This window comes from Delphinus delphis, chromosome 5 (assembly GCF_949987515.2).
Source record: "Delphinus delphis chromosome 5, mDelDel1.2, whole genome shotgun sequence".
NCBI lineage: Eukaryota > Metazoa > Chordata > Mammalia > Artiodactyla > Delphinidae > Delphinus > Delphinus delphis.
The window spans coordinates 16,340,117-16,361,604 of record NC_082687.1 but is presented as its reverse complement, the minus strand read 5'-3'; positions in this window follow the sequence as shown (position 1 = coordinate 16,361,604).

Here is a 21,488-nt window from a genome sequence, read left to right as displayed (position 1 = left end):
GAAATTGCTACCTGTCATGGAACTTCAAGGATTCTCACAAGTCTTCAAAACCACACATTTTAATTTGTGAAAGCCAAGCAAGGGTCTACTTCAAGCAGCATAAAGTTTGTGATTGATTACACTTAGGAAGACCCACAGGATCATGGATTTTTCCAGTGAGAAGAGATCAGATCATTTAGCCCAATGCCTCATCACAAAGATGAAGCAACTGAGACCTGGAAAGAGTCTGTTTCTGGCAGGGCTTGGACTGGAATTTATGTATAGTGAAAACACTTTTTTCCAGTATCTCACATTGCCTCCTCTCTAAGCCAAATAGATGAGAAAAATATCAAATTATTTTTACATCAATAAAGTTTTAGAGGGAATCCAGAAACAATCTATGTACCTATAGCAAGTTTAGTAAAACTGTAACTAACTGAACTTATGCAGGAGTCAATGAAATTGGCCAAAAAGGATTCGAAAGTGTCCAAAAAGGATGTCTTCCACATTGCAGTTTGTAGTAGGACATACCATCTGGCACCTTTCTCAAAGCCTAGAATGAAAGCAACAAAGGGCTGCCAACTCCCTCTTGATCAAAAATAGTCTCTGACAATGTCTATTAATTATGTCATAAAACTAACTAAACAAGCCACATTCACATGCCACATGGCAGAGGTTAAAATGCAGCTAGTGAAGCCTAAGGATACTAGAGTATTTGAAACTCTGATAGCTGCAGCTTACTTGGAAATGAATAGCAAAATAAAAAGCCTTCTTAATATTATTTTATGAACTATATCTTTAAAACCAAAGTTTCAAGTCCTTCATCTTAAGAAGACTGTACATCTGAAGAGAAACCAGAGGGTTTGCCCCAGCCACTGGAGCCCAGAAAGCCTGCTGGGCTCCCAGGTGAGGTCCCCTGCCCTCTGAGACCAGGGGTGGGGGGCACACCTGGGCCCCTTCTGTTCCTTGAGCCTAAGCCCCACCCCACCACATCCCCCAGGACCTTTTCCAGCCCTGTGGGTCCTAAGCATAGGCCCTGCCCACCACCCAAACCTCGCCCTTGCTTAGGGCCCACCCTCCACAGCCAAGGCCTTCCCCCCCTCTTTTTTTCTTTTCCCTCCTGCTCTTTTTTACTACTGTGGTACTGATGTACCTTCCAGTTGTTGATTCATCTATATTTTTATTTTTATATTCTTTCTAACATATCTATTAGTTTCCTAGTCTAATTTTACTTTTTACTTTGTTATTCTCTCTTTTTATTTTTTTGCTGCCGCATGCAGCTTGCGGGGTCTTGGTTCATGAGCCTGGGTTGGACTGAAACTCCTGAGGTGGGAGCTCCAAGTCTGAACCACTGGATAAAAAGAGAACCTTAGACTCCAGGGAATATTCATCGGAGTGAGATCAAACAGAGTTCCTCATCTCAGCACCAACACCCAGCTCTACCCAATAGCATACACACTCCAGTGTTGGAAACCTCAGGCCAAGTAACCAGTAAGACAGGAACACAAACCCACTCATTAAAAAAAAAAAAAAGAGATGGGAAAAAAAATATGTCACAGATGAAGGTGCAAGGTAAAAACCTACAAGACCAAATAAATGAAGAGGAAATAGGCAATCTACCTGTAAAAGAATTCAGAGTAATGATAGTAAAGATGATCCAGAATCTCAGAATTAGAATGGAGGCACAGATTGAGAAAATACAAGAAATGTTTAAAAAAGATCTAGAAAAAGTAAAGAAACAAACAGAGATGAACAACACAATAACCAAAATGAAAAATACACTAGAAAGAATCAATAACAGAATAACTGAGGCAGAAGAATGAATAAGTGAGCTGGAAGACAAAGTGGTGGAAATAACCACCGAGGAGCAGAATAAAGAAAAAAGAATGAAAAGAATTGAAGACAATCTCAGAGACCTCTGGGAAACAGAGGTAAAGCACCAACATTCAAATTATAGGGGTCCCAGAAGAAGAAAAAAAGAAAGGGTCTGAGAAAATATTTGAAGAGATTATAGTCGAAAACTTCCCTAACATGAGAAAGGAAATAGTGACCCAAGTCCAGGAAACACAGAGAGTCCCATACAGGATACAGGATAAACCCTAGGAAAAACACACCAAGGCACATATTAATCAAACTAACAAAACTTAAATTCAAAGAAAAACTATTAACAGCAGCAAGGGAAAAACAAAAAATAAAAAGTAATGGGCATAGAGGGAACCTACCTCAACATAATAAAGGCCATATATGACAAACCCACAACAAGCATCATACTCAATGGTGAAAAACTAAAAGCATTCCACAAGGATCAGGAACAGAATAAGGATGTCCACTCTTGCCACTCTTATCCAACATAGTTTTGGAAGTCCTAGTCACAGCAATCAGAGAAGAAAAAGAAATAAAAGGAATACAAATTGGAAAAGAAGAAGTAAAACTGTCACTGCTGATAACATGATACTATACACAGGAAATACTAAAGATGCCAGAGAAAACTACTAGAACTCATCAATGAATTTGGTAAGGTTTCAGGATACAAAATTAATGCACAGAAATCTCTGGCATTCCTATACACCAACAATGAAAAATCAGAAAGAGAAATTAAGGAAACACTCTCATTTACCATTGCAACCAAAAGAATAAAACACCTATGAATAAACTTGCCGAAGGAGGTGAAAAACTTGTACTCAGAAAACTATAAAACACTGATGAAAGAAATCAAAGATGACATAAACAGATGGAGAAAAATACCGTGTTCTTGGATTGGAAGAATCAATATTGTGAAAATGACTATACTACCCAAAGCAATCTACAGATTCAATGCAATCCCTATCAAACTCCCAATGGCATTCTTCACAGAATTAGAATAAAAAATTTTACAATTCATATGGAAATGCAAATGACCCCAAATAGCCAAATCAATCTTGAGAAAGAAAAACAGAGTTGGAGGAATGAGGTTCCTTGACTTCAAACTATACCACAAAGCTACAGTAATCAAGACAGTGTGGTACTGGCACAAAACCAGAAATATATATCAATGGTACAGGATAGAATGCCCAGAGATAAACCCACGAACATATGGCCACCTAATTTATGACAAAGGAGGCAAGAACATACAATAGAGAAAAGACAGCCTCTTCAATAAGTGGTGCTGGGAAAACTGGACAGCTACATGTAAAAGAATGAAATTAGAACACTTCCTAACACTATACACAAAAATAAGCACCAAATGGATTAAAGACTTAAATGTAAGACCAGACACTATAAAACTCTTAGAGGGAAACATAGGAAAAACACTCTTTGACATAAACCACTGAAAGATCTTTTTTGACCCACCTCCTAGAGTAACAGAAAGTAAAACAAAAATAAACAAATGGGAGTTAATTAAACTTAAAAGGTTTTGCACAGCAAGTGAAACCATAAACAAGACAAAAAGACAATCCTCAGAATGGGAGAAAATATTTGCAAATGTAACAACAGACAAAGGATTAATCTCCAAAATATACAAGCCGCTCATGAAGCTCAATATCAAAAAAACAAACAATCCATTTAAAAATGGAATGGAAGATCTAAATAGACATTTCACCAAGGAAGACATACAGATGGCCAAGAAACACATGAAAAGATGCTCAACATCACTAATTATTAGGGAAATGCAAATCAAAAGTATCAATGAGGTATCACCTCACACTGGTCAGAATGGCCATTATCAAAAATCTAGAAAGAATAAGTGCTGGAAAGGTTGTGGTGAAAAGGGAACCCTTCTGCACTGTTGGTGGGAATGTAAATTGGTACAACCACAATGGAAAACAGTATGGAGGTTCCCTAAAAAACTAAAAATAGAACTATCATATGACCCAGAAATCCCACTACTGGGCATATACCCTGAGAAAACCATAAATCAAAAGAGACATGTACTGCAATGTTCATTGCAGCACTATTTACAATAAAAAAGGATAAAGAAGATGTGACACACATATACAATGGAATATTATTTAGCCATAAAGGAAACAAAATTGAGTTATTTGTAGTGGGGTGGATGAACCTAGAATCTGTCATACACAGTGAAGTAAGTCAGAAAGAGAAAAACAAATACCGTATGCTAACACATATATATGGAATCTAAAAAAAAAAAAAAAAAATGGTACTGATGAACCTAGTTGCAGGGCAGGAATAAAGAGTTAGACATAGAGAATGACTTGAAGACATGGGGTGGGGTGGGAGGGCGAAGCTGGGGCAAAGTGAGAGTAGCATCGACATATATACACCACCAAATGTGAAATAGTTGGCTGGTGGGAAGCAGCAGCATAGCACAGGGAGATTGGCTTGGTGCTTTGTGATGACCTAGAGGGGTGGGATAGGGAGGGTAGGAGGGAGGCTCAAGAGGGAGGGTATATGGGGACATATGTATGCATATGGTGATTCACTTTGTTGTGCAACAGAAACTAACACAGTATTGTGGAGCAATTTTACTCCAAAAAAGATCTATTAAAAAACAAAAAAAGAAGACTGTAGTACTGAGCTCACATTGTTGTGCTGCTGGTTTCACTGTTTTTCTAGCAAGATGCTTTCAGCCCACTCTATTCAACAGCTGCCAGGTAGCAAAGGCTTTTCTTGTGAATGGGGATTTTTAAAAAAATGATAGCTATATAAAACAATAGGCCACATTCAGTTCTCCATCTGTCTTTTATGTCCCTCTGGATTGCTTAAAGAGGCAACAGTTTATTTATAACCCTCACATTATACTCTAAATAATATTTGATGAAGGCTAATTTTTAAGGTTATCAGAGAAATTACATAATTGTACCTTTAGGCTATGAGGAAAGTACACTGCAGTTGCCTGTAACTTTCTTGACCCTGCTATGCCATGCAGTTTGCTTGTACACTTTACCCAGTTTTGAACATGACATTGTGGGGAACAAAAGATGACAGCATTTCATCCCAAATCTAGTGTTGTCACTGACAAAAAGCTTTAAGACATCTAAACCTGCTCTTGAAGGGAGGGAAGCAAAGTAAATGTACCTATCTTGACCAGAGTTTCAAAATAAAGAGTCTTCAGAAGACTAGAATACAAAAAAATATATTAATGATTTATTCATTGTGCCTTTCAAGTGAGAGTATTGAACATTGCCCTCCTCCCAAGTGAGATCTGCTTAAATGAAAAATAGGTTATATTATGTGCAGGGTTTCCAGCCTCTTAAGTGTCAAATTTAACCCAGACAGTCTCACGAGTGATTAGAGCCATGTGATATTTGCTTCCCTCTGAATCTTTCAATTTGGTGTTAAAAGGTAGGACATTGCAACAATTTGTGGGTCAAATAACACACATTTCTCTGGCACAACATCCAGTTTGTCAGAGAAGATAATTCATTTGTGGAATGTTTATTTGTTTCTTTTAAGGTGCTTATTTGATTGGCTGGGGACTAGTGAAAAATAATTCTTTCGTCTAAAACAGTGACACAAGACAGATAGAATGCTTTTTTTCTTCATGAGTTCTTGTGACAATCTGTCTTTTATTTTCTTTGAAAGGGAAAGGAACTAATGTATTCTGATGCCTTATTTGTTCTAGATGCTTTAAAATTTTTTTCTAATTTTATTGTCAAAACAAATATGTGAGGCAGGTACTTCTCTCAAATAATGTATACGCATGCCATATTAAGATGAAAGATTTTACTAAAGTTGTATTTCAAAGGTTTCTGAAAAATCAGATCAAAAGTCACATCAAATAAACATCACATTCTCTTTAAATTTCATTCTCTTAAATCACAGTATAGAAGGACATGAATTTTGGTATGTCAGTTCAAGTCTAGATTTTCAGATTTTAAAATCCTTGAGATTGGAAATACTGAAAGACTTTTTAAAGATATTCATCTACAACATTTGAGGTAATTTCAATATATCTCACTTTCTGGTGATGCCATTTTGTGTGGCCCAGTCTTCAGCCTACAAGTTTTGTTAGAATAGTTAATACGGGTGAAAATAATGTGAATTTTACCAAAATTATCTTTGGGATAGAGGGAGTCATCTCAAATTCTCTTATATCAGACCCTCTTGAAACAATGTCCCATTTGGAAAAGACACATTAATCTAATACAACTTTAATCACTGCTAGATAGATACGCTTATAGAAGTCAAGTAAATGAGTCCATAAAGAAAGAGGCAAAGAAATTTCACATTAACTTAATAAATATATCTATCTGTGTGTATGGCCTCACAACTGTATGTTTAATGTTGTTGCAAAGAAGCCATTTAAAGTAACTTAACTAAACAGTTAAATGGTTAGATGTTGTGATTACATACTTACATATAAGTGCAGAATTAATGAAAAAGCAGTACTATGGTACTGTGATATACACATAAAGCACATGTAGCCTAGAATGTAATTTGCTTGATAGTATCAAAATTTGCATCAAAAATTGTTGATTATGTGGATGTAGGTGAGAATAATGTGCACCAGGAAACTCTTAGGTGACTAAATATATGGCTATACATTGAGAAGTCTCTTAATGTCTAAAATACATGTAAAGAGTTTTAACAAAACTGTTTTATGAAACATGAGAGCAGAACCAAAGAAATTCTCCATTAATAATTTAAATAGCCTGAGTAGAGAATTGAAATAATTTCAGCAATGTCTTTAAAAGCTTATGTATTCAAACCAAACAACTTTCTCTTTTAAAATTATGTCATTAAAATTTTTACTAGACTCTAAGTTCCATGAGATTGCATTCTAGTATCTCTGGTACATAACAGGCATTCAGTAAGTGTCTGTTGAACAATGAATGAAGAGTGATTTTTATCAGTTCTAATGAAAAAATGCGATTGCATGTTTGATTGATTCATTCATCAAATAATCATTACTAAACTGGTCCAAGCACTTTTCAAAGTGATTATAAATATTGCCCTTATTCTGGAAAGTTCTGCTTTTGTTCAGCCCTTTTGAATTTATTTGGCAATTATTCTCTGAGGTTTAATTTTCTCTTGTTTTGATTATTTTGTTATTTTCTAAAATATCAATTGGTATATTCCAGTGTGACCTAAGATATAAATATATACCATAAGAAGAAAGACACATACATAACATGAATTTTCTTACACTTTAATTATCGTGTGATATTTTCAAGTTCGACAGTAGAGAAATAGAGAATTAAGATTATATCTAATTCCTTGTTAATAACTGACCCCAAGTAAAATGATTTTGTTACATTGAGTAGACCACTTTAACTTTTACAGTGATTTCCATGAAAATCAGTCATATATTGCTTTGATTTTTCTAAAAAAATGTTTTAGCAATAAAATGGGCATAAAATATTTTCACTTCTTTGATTCTGAGAAATTGATATAATAATTTAACATTTCTATGCATTTTGTTATATTACTGTCTATAGATAAAAAGTATCATAAGTATATCAAAATATCAAAATAATATCAAAAGTATATTTTTGCCAAATGCTATTTTTTATAAATGCTATTAATGATTTTCCTAAACATACTTATCACATGTGATATTAAAGATATTAATATACTCCATTTTTATAAGCATTTTTGATGGTATATCCCAGATATTAAATATATGAATATCAGGAATTATTATTACATTACAGCATCGTATTCTTATTTTTATACTGAAGTGCAGTTTATTGCCCTAAAAATACTGTACAAGTAGGTACCAATTAAGTATCTGTAGATCTATTTATGTTGAGCAGTAAAAGTCGTAGGCAAGCCACTTTAATTTGTTATTATTGACAATAAAATAATTTGGAGAGAAAACAGTGTTTTGGTTTATTGTTTAGAGCACAAGTAAGTTAAACACCAAATAAAATCAAGGAGAAAGAAGAATAGTGTTATTTTATGAACATAATCACACTTTGTTCAAAATGACTATGCCTATAACTTTCCTATGTTATATTAACTCCTACATACTGATGAAAGTGAATTATAAATAAAGATTTATAATTTAGGGAAAGATGTTTAGCAGGAATCATTTCATCTTTTAACAAACATTGCTTAGTTAGGAGAAAAATAAGAAATAAAGCATTATAGAAAACTTGAATGAATTTTCTTTGTTATTGTAGTACTATATAATATTTGTATGGGTGTTCAAAGATTTTTTCATTTTGCTCATTTGGATATAAAGGTAAAAAGTGAATTTTAGATTTAAAAAAAAAGTCTCTTCATATAACTGCTCTGCTGTCATGGTCTATGATAAGGTGAAATGAATAATAGTAAAAGTTATAATGAACTAGAAAATTAGCTAAAATTATTTCCCCATGTCTTTCCTTTACATTATTTCCAAAACGTTCTGTTCTAGATGTAAAACAAATACTAAAATAGAACTGACAGATAATCAACACACATAAATATGCATATATATTTGTGTATGTGTGTGTGTATACAAACACTGTGTACTATGATGCATGATGATTTCTGAAAGATTGATGCGTATAATTAATATCAATTATAAGTTGAGTAATTTTATTTTTCATTCTGTTCTGATAATATATGTTTATTTTGAGTCTTAAAATCTTATTAAGTTAACTTATTAGTTCTAGCAATTGCCGTGTATAATCCTTAGATTTTTATACATTGGTAGTAATGTTGTTTGCTAAAAAGGATTACTTCTTGCTTTGAATACATTATTTAATTTCTTTTTTCTTCCTTCATTGCACTATCACCTCCAGTACAATATTAAACAGAAATGGTGAGAGCTAACATCCTTGACTTTTCCCTAATTTTAGAGGGAAAGATGCCAGGATTTCACTTTATTTATGATGTTGGTTTTCATAGATATAGGTTCCACATATAGGTTACATATTCATTATAAGATTCCCTCTTTTACAAAACTGAGCTCCTTCATCCCTCATAATGCTTATTGGATTGCATGCTACTTAGTCTGATATTTACCCTTAACTTTGTTTTTAAACTATTTTTTGACTACATTTTTGCCCAACTGCTACTATTTAGCCTCCCTGTTATTTGATTTACATATGATTATCCCAAAGGATTCAGAAAAAGCATTTGACAAAATTCAACAAACTTTCATCATAAAAACTCAACAAATTAGATATAAAAGGAATATACCTTGACATAATAAAGGCCATATATGACAAGCCCACAGCTAACATCATGCTCAATGGTGAAAAATTAAATATTTTTTCTTTATGTCTCTGTTTGAAGAGAACATGCTTTTAGATAGATAGATAGATAGATGGATAACCTGAAAGACTACACAAAAAACTTAGAACTAATACATGAATTCAGTAAAGTTTCAGGATACAAAATCAACATACAAAAATCAGTTGTGTTTCTATACACTACCAATGAACTCTCTGATGCCATTTACAATAGCAGCAAAAATATATAAATAAATAAAACACTTTGGAATAAATTTAACCAAGGAGGTGACAGATCTATATGGAGAAAACTGTAAGACATTGATGATAGAAACTGAAGAAGACACAAATATTGGAAAGACATCCTGTGTTCATGTATCAGAAAAATTAATATTTGTTAGAATGCACCCAAAGTGATCTACAGTTTCAATGCAACCCCTATCAAAATTCCAGTGGCATTTTTTTTATGTAAATAGAGAAAACAATCCTAAAATCCTTCTGGAGCCACAAAAGACCCCAAATAGCCAAAGCCATCTTGAGAAAGAGGAAAATATCTGCAGATATCACACTACCTGAATTCAAAATATACTACAAATCTATAGTAATCAAAACAATGTGGTACTGGCATAAAAACAGATACATAAACCAATGGAACAGAATTTATAGCCCAGAAATAAACCCCTGCAAAGGTCAACTAATCTTTGACTAGGTGGCCAAGAATACATAATAGGGAAAGGATAGTCTGTTGAATAAATGATGTTGGGAAAATTCAAAATTCACTTGCAAAAAAATGAAATTGGACTCGTTACACTACAAATAATAATGAACTCAAAATGGATTAAAGATTTAAATGTAAGACCTGAAACTGTAAAACTCCTAGAAGAAAATATAGGGGAAAATCTCCTTGACATTGGTCTTAGCAATGAATTTTTGGATGTGACACCCAAAGCACAGGCAACAATAGTAAAAAATAAATGAGTGGGACTACATCAAACTAAAAAGTATCTGCACAGCAAAGGAAATAATCAACAAAAAGAAAAGGCAACTTATGGAATGGAAGAAATATTTGCAAACCATATATCTAATAAGGGGTTAATATGCAAAATATATGAGAAACTCCTACAATTCAACAGCAAAAAACCAAACACCCGATTTAAAAATGGGCAAAAGATCTGATTAGACATTTTTCCAAAGAAGACATACAAATAGCCAGCAGATATATGAAAAGATGCTCAGCATCACTAATCATCAGGGAAATGCAAATCAAAACCATAATGAGATATCACCTCACACCCTGTTAAAATGGCATTTATCGAAAGGCAAGAGATAACAAGTGCTGGTGAGAATGTGGAGAAAAGGAAACCCTTGTACACTGTTGGTGGGAATGTAGATTGGTGTAGCCACTGTGTAATAATAAAATAGAACTACCATATGATCCAGCAATCCCACCTTTGGGGGTATATTCAAAGGAAATGAAATCAGGATCTTGAAAAGATATCTGTGCACCTATGTTCACTGCAGCATCATTTACAGTATCCAATATATGACAACAATCTAAATAACTGTCAACAAAAGAATGGATAAAGAAAATATGAAAATGTAAAAACACAAAATAGAATATTTTCAATAAATTCTAATAAATTTTAATAAATATTCTAATAAATAGAATATTTATTAAAATAAATCCTGCTATTTGCAACAACATGGGTGAGCCTGGAAGACATTACACAAAATAAGTCAGACACAAAATGACACACACTGTATGATCTCACTTATGTGTGGAATATAAAAAAGTCAAGTTCACAGAAAAAGAGAGCATACTGTTTTGAATACTTGAGATTTACTGAGAGTAGATTTTATGTTCTCACCACACTCACAGAGTTGAACTATGTGAGGTAATGGATGTGTTAATTAACACATTGTGGTCATCATTTCACAGTGTACGGGTGTATCCAATCATTGCATTGCACCTTTTTTTTTTGGCTTGTGGGATGTCAGTTCTCTGACCAGGAGCTGAACCCGGGCCACAGCAGTGAACGCCTGGAATCCTAACCACTAGGCCACCAGGGAACTCCCTGCACACTTTAAATATGTACAATTTTTATTTGTCAGTTATACCTCAGTAAAGCTGTGTGAGGCTGGGGCCGGGGGGATGAAAAAGAAAGTTTTAAGAGATAACCGTCATTATGTGTTGTTAGGGACCTATAGGGAATAAGCAGCATTGTTTTCCTGAGATATAAAACAGAAAGATAAATAGCTGTGTTGGAGTGTAAACAGTCTCTATATTTTAATATTGATGATTGTTCTTAAAATTATGCATTGATTTTCCATAATTAAAATTCTCAATGTGATGACCAGGTAAATCTTGAAAAGTAATAGTAGCACCAACCTTGAAGTATAAAAGGTTGAGATAATTGAATAGTTCATAAAATAGGAAGACTAAGGAGGTGAATTTGCCACTTCAGATTCTAAATGAAATTTCAAAGTTGCAATTAAAAAATGTAACATTTGATCAAGAATTGAGAGATCACAGATATTACTTAATGCTGGATAGGAGTACTATTAAATCTGTACTAATTTTAAAAAAATCATCACTTCACATGACAAATCCATATGTGTACAACATGATTTGAAGGTTGTGATATATATGTATATATATTATATATATAATACAACATTATTAATAATTTTTTTTAAATATTTGGGAGAAATATCCATATCTATGTACCTGTGTGCCTATCTACCTACCTACCTGTTTAATTATATGTCTCTCCGTTCCCTTTTAAATACAATTAGAACAGTATTTGGCATATAGTAATAATCCAATAAATTGTTGTAGAATGAATAATTGATAACTCGTTCTGAGCACTGTTGCATTTCAGCACTGTATTATTGATATAGGCATTGACCCTATTTCTGCATTCCTTTTTTAGTCTTGGGCACATTGAGTACAAGCTCTATATCTCTCTGCATCTTCTTGTTGTCCTTCTTCAGCACAGTGACCAGTACAGAATTTTTTGTTGGCCTATATTAGTTATGTGATTTTATAAAAGATATTTGTTCCTACGAGTCAGTAAATGTGTAACATTCTTGTCCTTTAAAACTGAATTTTTGGTATATGCATTGCAAGGACGCAGGATCATAAAAAGTCATTTTGTTGACACATATAAGTAAGTCATAGAGTCATATTAGAGAATTAGATTTTATCATCAAATCATAAGTAAATATCAGTACTAATTCATGATTTTATTAGATTTTTTACTCTTATTATGAACATTAACTGGTATTTAGTCTTTGTGTTATATTGTTAGTTCATCTTTCCAAAAATACCGCCATCATCTATCTATTTTACTTTTTCCATGTCAGTGGGAAACTCAGTAATAAAAAAAAACTATAAGCATATTAAAGTTTCTATGTAATTTTAGTAAGCCTAAAAACAAAGTGCTATTACTGCTTCTGCATTTTAAACTTAATAGTGATTTTAAGAATGGTATGAGATTTATTGTCATAAAAATGACTTAGTTTTAATTAATCTTTTTTGATGGAAGTACAAGTCAAGGTGTCAATAAGGAAAAGCAGCTTTTGTTGTTCTTAAATGGCTAGATAAAAGTAAGGACTATTTTAATGTTTATCTCCTTTAAATATAGAAAAAAAATATGTGATATATTTATTAATATATTCTGATTTGGGAATATGCTTTTACATATAATGGAAAGCATCTATTATTCAAGATAGACCTCTGATCTGTTTCTGTCTTGCATTAAAACATTTCATCTATCTTTTCTTATTCCTATTATAAATTGAGGAATAGCAAAGAAAAAAATAGTCTGCTTTTCTCATAGCCATAGCCTTGCACTGTCAGAAATGTCACAGGTTAATGGTACAGCTCAGTTCCATTTATCTTACTCTGACAACTCAACCAACCTGGCACAATCTAGCAAAAACATTCTTCCTAGACCAGGTGACATTTTCGGCCTTTGTTCCTTTAATATGGTGGCTGTGAGAGCATTTAGTGTGCAATAACTTTGTACAGAAACTTTGTGCTTTAAGTTTCTTCAGTATTCAATCAAGGACAAGAGGTTTTTAGAATTAAAAAAATGTTTATCAAATATAAATATACAGAGTACTCTTCTACTTTCAACTAACCTGAAGGTTATCTAAAAACCATAGAGATCTTTAACATTTTTATCATTCAAAAGCTGTAAAAATTTACAGAATATATTTTTAATTTCCTAAGTTTTTGATTGCATAAACTTAGTTATTTTTTAATGCTGAAAAACTAAATTTAACATCAAGATTGATATGAGGTCTCGGAAGCATTGCCCAGGTCACTTGGTAAATGAGGCTGAGTATCTTTGAGGAATATTTCTCACTGTGTTGATGGAAATTTAAACAAGTTATGACACCTGAATATTTCTAAAGCCATTTCTTTGTTCTGAATTTGATATTGAATAATATCTTGCCTTCTCTGTCTAGGAAATAATCATATTAAAAGAGTGACTGTAATACTTTCCTTCTCTATTTTTGATTGCTCAGATTTAATAAGATATATTTTCTCACTGTAATAGAAAATCAATTAAAAAAGGCAAGCAATGTTTTGGTTTTAGGAACAATATATACATAAATATATGTGTGTATATTGCTGTCATTTTTTCAGAGTAGTTCTTATATTTTTTAAAATAAATTAAGAATGTAGTCTAAAAAGTCTTTGCCTCTTGCCTGGTAATAATAAAGCCATAAACCTTCTATATTATGCATTCTTTATTTTTATATAGTCAATTTTATGAACATTTCATATTTAATTTTTCATACTGGCCATATAGTCTGTTAACTCTGGAGACACTGAATTTTTAAAATCAATTTTATAATATTACTTTTTCTTGTATTTTGTAAGATTTTTTAGGATTAATAAAACAAAAATGATTAGCCACCTTCGAGTTTGAATAAGATATCCTCTAATAGAGCACTCTTTCATAACTGTAATATTTTACAGTATACTTAATTATTTTGATATTTATGCTTTCAATCCAATAGTTTTATACAGAAAGTTAATATTTATTTTTGCTGAAGAACAACTATGTTTTATTTATATCTAATCTGAATTTCAGATTAATTTCTGATGAAATGCATGAGCAAGATGTAGTTGTGATTTAAATGTATACATAAATAATAAGAGATACTAGATAAGTTCTTTCCTATAACTAATAAGGAAGAATCAGAAGAATATAACATCGGGCCAAGAGATAGAGTCAGTTTTCAACATATTTTATGGTAATTTATGTTGTTAAAAAAAATTGAGCTGCTTTTGTCTTAACTGAATTGTAGCTAACAGTATTTGAACATAATGGACATTGTATAACAGTAGCTAAATTTGCTTCAAATAGTCTCTTGAGTTTGATTGTTGTATAGTAAAACAACCACAATTATTTTATTTGAAGATTTCTAGTAACACTAAGAGGTAAGTAAGTCAATTCAAATAGATTCCTTGGCTTTTTCTACTTTTGGTGAATCTAGGCATTATTTGGTAGTTTTGCAGCAAAATTTGCATATCTACTGCATCATCATGTTGTGCTTTTGGAATTAGCCAATGATTTCTGTTATTACTTTGCATTGCTAAGTTGAATTAGTTTTGTCTGGAAACTGTTCACATATTTATATGGATTATAGACCAACAGCTGGTGCTTAATATGTAGATAATTATTAATTTATTTCACCAACTCAATTAATGTCAGGGAAGATTGATTCATTGTCTGATTAACCATTTGATATTGTCTGCGGATTAATGGGCAAATCAACTTCACACAGATCTTTCCAAAGTTTGTGTGCTTTCACAAATTATATTTCACTTACAAAATATCCTTTTGTTTTGGTCATGTTAATGATTATTCCCATCTTGTTTATTTGGCTATCATAATTTAATTCCATTACTCCTGTCATATTTCGAATGTTGTTGCTACTCTCAGATCTTACAGGTGAAATTATTTTGTAGCCAAATGTATTTGTATTCTTTTCAAGACTACTGTTCCTTGTATCCCTTCCACTGTTACAGATATTCATTCAACCTATATTCACCGAACACCTACTTCAGGCAAATTAATGTGCTTATGAATTCACTGTATTGGCTTAAATCACTTTTGAATTTTTTCATTGACATTCTTGAAATGTATGTTCAATATGCACAACTAAATAAGTATTGGAACCAAGCCTATTGGTTCCTGTTATCTTTATCTTATTTTGCTTCCCAAGGATTCCACGCCACTCCGTTGAATTTTCTATAGCATTTTTTAAATCTAGTTTTTTATCTCAACATTTACCAATGATATGTTCAAGTAGCAAAAATGGTAAAAACAACAAAAAAATTTCTTTTTTGCATTATTAATGAGAGTCATGGATTGTATGGGCTATTTGCTCAGATTTATTACTAACACTACCTTTATAAAGTAGTTTGCTTTCTTATATAAAATTTACAGTTTAAAATAATTATTTTGCTCTCTCAATAGCACTGTTTTTGATGGCTTTTCAAGTTTATTATTATTACCATTAGGACCTTCTGACTCTAAATTTATTTTTCTAATCCCTTTGCATCCTATCCTATATATATTAAGATGGTTAGTGTACTGAATTAAAGTTTACATGTAAATGTGGGAGATCAAAGTCAGATAACATTGGACATTTAAAGATATAAATGTCTAGTCAGAGACAAAATATTTCTAGTCTTTGCTTTGGAAAGCTTGGTATGAAACTTTTCCCTTAAGAAATGATGAACAATTGGGGTTGTTGCCCATCAAAATGCAATACAATTTCTATTTTTCAGCAAAAAAAAAATTAATCTAGAGGCAATTTGACCATGAGTAAAAATATTGTAAAATGCACCGTTATTTAACAAACAAATATACTACCAGCTTAACTATGGTCCTTAAATGATTTGTTGACTGAGGGACTTCAATTACCTAGTCATGATCCTAGGGATAACAGCCAAGTTCATATATGTACACACAATAACAACTGAATTCTGATATCTGTCTAACAGTTATTTTAAGATAAATCCATATTTCAGAGATACTAAAATATGAAAAATAAGTTTCTTAGAAATGATAAAATATAGTAATGCATGTGAAGTACTAAGCACAGTGCCTGACACAAACATTTAATAAAATGCTAGAGTATTATTATTGAAAAATAAAAAACATGAGTTGGATGTATATTTGATTTCCCTCACTGTAAACTTCAAATTTAGTTGGGTAATATTTGCTAAGAATGTGTGTGAAAATCTAGGCTTGTCTTGTCAACAAGAACTGTGTAGTTTAAGTTATTCACTCTGGCACAGCTTTACTTTTGAGTAGCTAAAATGGGTTGGTGGAAAATAAACCCATGCATGCTATTTGTCATCCAGCTTAAAAAGTAGATTTTAAAATGTCTTATTAAACCTCATCAGGTTCAATATCTTAACTGATAATCCTGCCAAAGTCAGGGGCAATATCTCGTAATACCAAGTAGTCAAAGAATAGTGTTTCTCTGGGTATACTATAGACGGTGTAGAAAATGAAATTGATGTATGTGTAAACAATCCTGTCCTTTAAACATTTTACTATGAGACATAAAAAAGGGAGGAAACCCATATTTTAAAATATTTGGCTAATTACAGAATGCCTGTCAGTATATATGTGCAAGAAAAACCTTCAAGATACTTTGTATTATGTTCTATCCTCTATCCTACATAAGAGTTTCAAAAATGCACAACTCTCCTCAGATCAATACTTTTCTTTCTAATTTAGCTAAAGTAGGTTAACGTGCTAGTTTAAATAAATGTGTTAGCATAGAAAAATTACCTTCTAATTCCATATTTTATAACAATTTTGGTATACTAGATGCCTTAGTAAAATAAATATTTTCCATGTTTTTAGAATTCCATATTGAACAGGCCTGTGCAATGAATCTCTAGGGGATAAAACTTTAACCCCTACAATATTGACATATTGTGTGCATGTGGAGATAAAGGGAGTGATCTCTCTCTCTCTCTCTCTCTCCTTTTTCTTATAAAGACACCAGTCCTATGTTATCTATGGCCCTGCCCTTATGACTTCATTTAATCTTAACTAACTCCTAATGACTCTATCTCCAAATATAATCATATTAGGGATTAGGGCTTTAAAATATGAATTTGAGGAGGACACAATTCAGTCCATAGAACCTATATTTTATTGTCTTTATCCATCTGGAATGGACTTCTTCCCTTCTTTCCCCATAATTACTCTAATAACGATATTTTAAGTTACATCTTTTTTTTTTTCTTGGCCACACCACGCTGGTATGCAGGATCCTAGTTCCCCAGCCAGGGATCGAACCCACACCCCCTGCTGTGGAAGCACAGAGTCTTAACCACTGGACCACCAGGGAAGTCCCTAAATTCCATCTTTAGTGGGAAAACAATCTTCCCTTAAATTAGCCACTATAAAAAAAAATAGCCAGTATAAGAAATTCTTGAGACTAGAAAGGCCATCTTTCAAGTCTTGCAGTGAGCCAACTAAATAGGGAAAAACTTTCTGGAAATAGAATGAGAAACTAAAATATTGGGCCCTTGTCTTTTCTCACTCATTAAGTTTTCATGGCACTCCATAATCATAGATTAGTGCCCCAAAATAATTTCTTTGAAAATTCAGCCAAACATATCACAAAGAAGGGAATTTCCTGCAACTTCTACAACTCTTCTTTCAACAACTATTTATCAAGACTCTTTTAATATGCCAACTATCATCCTAAGCATTGAGAATACGACTTTAAACTTGTCTTTACAGATCTCAAAGTTTAGTGGGTGAAATGGTGTATGAACAGAAATTACAGTAATGTGATGCAGACTCTTAAAAGTACAAGACATTTTAGGAGTACTTAGAAAAAACAAAAGAGCAGAACTGGAAGGGGCCAGGGAAGTCTTCTTGGAATGAGTGACAGCTCATACAGAAGTACTTAGCCTGGAAATTATGTACGCATGTTTGTGGGGGGGTGCATTTTGTGTACTAAGAAGTGAATCAGTATATAGGAAGGTCCTGGAGGTGAGAAAGAGCATGAGAATCATGTCAAAATCTCATCTTCTTCCTGTCAACCTTCAAGTCAAAACATGTAGTAGTCCTCTAGTGACTGTCACATGTATAAATTCTTCAAAATTACAAAACCCTCTATAGTCTTAAGAACTGTGTAGAGTTTGGTATTTTATTCTATCTGCAAGCTAACAGGTTAGCTTGCCACAGTTCATAGATGCTGGCAGAAGGTATGAGACACCTGGAACAGAGACATAGACCTTTTATTACTTGATGCAATAGCAGCAGCAAGAGTATTAGCATTTGCATCATTTCCCTAAGACCCAGTTTGTTTAGGGTAGTAAGAAGGCCAGGTGATGCCTAAACATACAGTGTGCTGTGTTACATGAGAGGAATATCAAATTTAGGACATTTGAATATTTGAAAGGTGTTGTAAGCCTGCCTGAACTTTGCACAAGGAGACATTATCTTTATTACACTGAACAGTAGACAAACTTACCCTTAGCTCTGGAAGGATATACTGTCTTTCAAGGCTGTTCACTGTATAAACATATTTGAAAAGTTAGTTAAGACAAAAACAATCAGTGCTTCTGCTTATAAGAAATGCAAGGGACCCATAGAGAATTGTTTCTCAACAATTTTAAGGCTCTCTATAACTTTGTTTTTTCTGAATATGCAGTTTTACTTTCTTTTTATTCTCCAAAGAGTGTTCCATTTTGGCTCAGTTTCCCCGTCTAGAAAACCCCCAGCCTTTCTTCTGCTTAGCTATAAACTACTAAAATGGGACAGGTCCAAACAAACTCCCCTTCTCTGTATCAGGAACTCTGCAGAATCTGAGATTTTTCCATACTTGCAGGGTAACATATTAGCCTGTTACTGTATCATGACTGCTGGGAAGACATGAGACTCATGGGTCAGCGACAAAGGACTTCATTACTCACAGCAAAAGCAAAAGCAGTAGGCAGAGCTTCATGTTTGCTTTTGTTGGTTCCCGTGCTTACCATGTACCATGGAGATAGGCTTGTTGAATTTATCAGACAAAAAAATACATAGTTAAATTTGAATTTTAATTAACTATTTTATCATTTTACATATGTACCATCAATATTTGAGACACAAATGAAAAAAGTCCATTGTTTATCCAAAATTCAGATTTAACTAGACATCCTGTATTTTGCCTGACAGCTATACATGTGGGCTATTAGAGGACCCATGATGGGTGCCTGCACATACTGTGGGCTGTTTCAGGTTAGAGGAGAGTGAACCACCACTTGGGAGATACACTGCTTTTGTAGTGAGTGGAAATAAAGCTGTTCTTTGGGAAGAGGTGTTACTTCATCCCTCCATGATGCTCACTGGGAAAAAAAACAACAACAAAACAAGCCTGGAAAATGGAATGAATCAGGTAAAGAGCGATCAGGACTTCCATTCTTTGCCACACAGAAAGAATGTGCAGGGATCCTCAGGGCCCATGGCAGACTGTCTGCAGCATTCTGAATCCTATAACTTAAACCAGCCTTAATTGCCATCTGAAATACTGTACTTAGATATGACACTGTAACTTTTGTATCTTTAGTATTGTTTAGTTCAACCTAATTTTGTCTTTTTGATTTGCTCTGTAATGTTAGTGAGGCCAGAGAACATGTCCTACTTTTTCTTTACTTTTTCTTTCTTTTTTTTTTTTAATATTTCACAGTATATTTTATAATGTCATACATAGATGCTACTTAACAAAAACTTTTCAGATAATTAGTGCCTTTGGGATTAATAGCTTTTAGCTATTACATTTTTAGGGATAATGGTAAGCAAAGAATAAATTCTTTGGGAAAATATTTATCTGAAGCTATTTAGAAGAAGCTTTTTTTAAGCCTGGAGCAAAAATGTCTTGATCTATGTATGCTCTACAATAACTAACATATTTCCCTTTCATACTTTTCTGTTCCTAATTACCTAATATCTTCTGTGTTATCCTTTTATATATACTGGCATGTGCAAATGAGTAAGCCTTCTTGTGTTTAAGGTTGAATAGCTTTATGAAGTTTGGCAGGTTATCATAATGTTAAAGCCTCTAGATAGAATTTTAACATGGTGTCCAGGGTCTGCTTCTCTGTATTTCCTCATGAGCAAAATGAGAGGGTTTTGTATCTGAGTTCTGAGATAACCAGATGCTATAAATATCAAATACACCTGTAAACACACACACACACACACACACACACTTTCAGTTTTTTCCTTCTCCCATCCATTGACCACTATTTGAACAGATACAGCAGTGAGGTGTTGCTGTTCTTTATGCAAAAATGGATTTTTAGCCAGTCTTCAGTACTTACTTTTTCATCCCCAATAGAAGAGATGTGTGCACTTTTAGGGCAGGTAAGAAGGAACATCTATGACCAGGGGAAGAAATAAGAAAATGAAAACAGATGGCTCCTTAGTTAGGTCCTGTGTCAAGTAAATGTCACTTTTGAACTGATTATTGTAAATAACTTAGGAATGGATCGTTAAGCTATATGTTCTATACCTCTTGTATGCATGAAGATAGAAATTTAGACACCACTTACATCTGACACCACTCTGCTGATGGATGTGAAGTAACAACTCATAATGATAAAAGGCTTACTAGTAATGAGTACCATTGCTGCCATTCTACTTACCTAACAACGAGAATATAAAATACAAGTAAAGCAGCCACTACAGCATGAGTCCTCAAATTGATTCTAGCAAGACATTTCCTTATTTTGAAGGCAAACCACTTGATTAACAAGAAAACAGCATTTTGTTGAAAAACAGTGCATCCTGTGATCGTGTGCTTGTACTCAGGTCACCCATTTGGATGATATTAACATTTTATGCCTGAGCTGTTCTCTGAATGAACTGGTACCCTGAAAGAACTCATTTAACCAAGGTTTCTCCTACCCTGAAATAATTTACGTTCTTAATGAGTTAAAAAAGCTTTGTTCCTATTTGTATTACCCTTTACTATGTATCAAAATACCCAAATGTTTAATGGCTTAAAAGAAAATTCTTTTGTCTCTCATGATTCTGTGGGTTGACTGGGTTCAGCTGGGCAGTTCTCCATTGGAGTCTCCCATTTGCTGCAATAAGATGTGAGCTGGAGCTGGCATCATCTAAAGGCTTGAGTGAGCTGGATGTCCAGGAAGGATCACTCTCATGACTGGAAGCTGATGCTGGCTTCTCACAGCATAGCAATTGAATTCCCAGAGGGAGTTTCCCAAAAAGAAGCATAAGAGACCCAGGCAGAGGGCTGCAGCCTTCTTATGACCTAGCTTTGGAAGTCCCAAATTATCCCTCTGCCACAGTCTATCTATAAGGCAAGTCACAAAAGGCAGCTGAGGTTCAAGAGCAGGGG